General features: G+C 39.1%; 1 non-coding gene across 1 annotated transcript; it reads left to right on the forward strand.

Moving 5' to 3' along the window:
- The first annotated feature begins 906 nt into the window (after nucleotides 1–906).
- Trnak-uuu (transfer RNA lysine (anticodon UUU)) lies at nucleotides 907–978 on the forward strand. The gene has a single exon. It is a non-coding gene; the product is annotated as a tRNA-Lys (tRNA).
- The last annotated feature ends 512 nt before the right edge of the window (nucleotides 979–1,490 follow it).

A 1,490-nucleotide genomic window follows, 5' to 3' on the forward strand; every position in this document is an offset into this window, starting at 1 on the left:
CGGATTCTGAAGCGGAGTTTCGCAACTGTCTATATTGAGTAACTCTGTATATATATATATATATATATATATATATATATATATATATATATATATATATATATATGTATATATATATATATATATATACATATATATATATATATATATATATATATATATATATATATATATATATATATATATATATATATATATATATATATATATATATATATATATATATATATACACAGAAAGAAATGCCGGCAGTCTACAACGCCAATGAAGGCATAGGGGAACAGTTAGACGATTTTTTACCGTTAATGACGTTACAATTATTTTTTTTTATTATTAATTACGTGAGAAAGAAAGAAAAACACGCGCCCAGAGTGGGGACCGAACCCACGCCTTTTGATTAGATTTCGAATGCCTTACCAATTCGGCTATGTGGGCGACTGTGTTCTCCTTCGCTTTCTGGGGTATTTATATTTACTACAACTGTATCTGACGCTTGAGGGTGGTAGCCAGCGCCACTCAGACTACACGGGGAGAAGAGGACCTTCTTTTTAACCCCCGGGGCGTAACGCGAAGGTCTACAGCCTGTCATAAGCCTTCTTTGGCGTTGTAGACTGCCGGCATTTCTTTCTGTATTTCCTAACGAGCCTCTCATTTCCAAACCATATTATCTTGCGAAAGCCTAACGAGGGCCTCGGTTCTGGCAGCCTTGCTGCCAAGGTAGCATAAGAGGGTTTCCCGCCAGTTACACGCTTATGACAGGCTGTAGACCTTCGCGTCACGCCCCGGGGGTTAAAAAGAAGGTCCCCTTCTCCCCGTGTAGTCTGAGTGGCGCTGGCTACTACCCTCAAGCGTGAGATACAGTTGTAGTAAATATAAATACCCCAGAAAGCGAAGGAGAACACAGTCGTCCAGATAGCCGAATTGGTAAGGCATTCGAGATTTAATCGAAAGGCGTGGGTTCGGTCCCCACTCTGGGCACGTGTTTTTCTTTCTTTCTCACGTAATTAATAATAAAAAAATATTAATGTAACGTCATTAACGGTAATAAATCGTCTAACTGTTCCCCTATGCCTTCTTTGACGTTGTAGACTGCCGGCATTTCTTTCTGTATTTCCTAACGAGCCCCTCATTTCCAAACCATATATATATATATATATATATATATATATATATATATATATATATAAATATATGTATGTATAAATATATATCAATATATATATATATATTGTTCGGCGGGTTTATTGCCTTGCAAGCGGAAAGTAGGAGACGCACCCAGAATTGTCAAGCGGAGCAGTGTCCAGCCGGCAGAATGTCTCGAGCACTTCACGAGATTAACGCCGATGACGATGGCGCTATGGTGGCTCAACGTGCTGCCTCGTCGTCATCCGCACAATTCAAGTGGTCAAACTTTTTGAGGGGCGAACGCCAATCACAACGACAATCCTGACTTTTGTTGTGGTCATGTAGCTTATCAGTTGCTCGGTAAG

This window comes from Haemaphysalis longicornis, unplaced genomic scaffold, assembly GCF_048455015.1.
Source record: "Haemaphysalis longicornis isolate Haplotype H1 unplaced genomic scaffold, Haemaphysalis longicornis Haplotype H1 scaffold_11, whole genome shotgun sequence".
Taxonomy (NCBI): Eukaryota; Metazoa; Arthropoda; class Arachnida; order Ixodida; family Ixodidae; genus Haemaphysalis; species Haemaphysalis longicornis.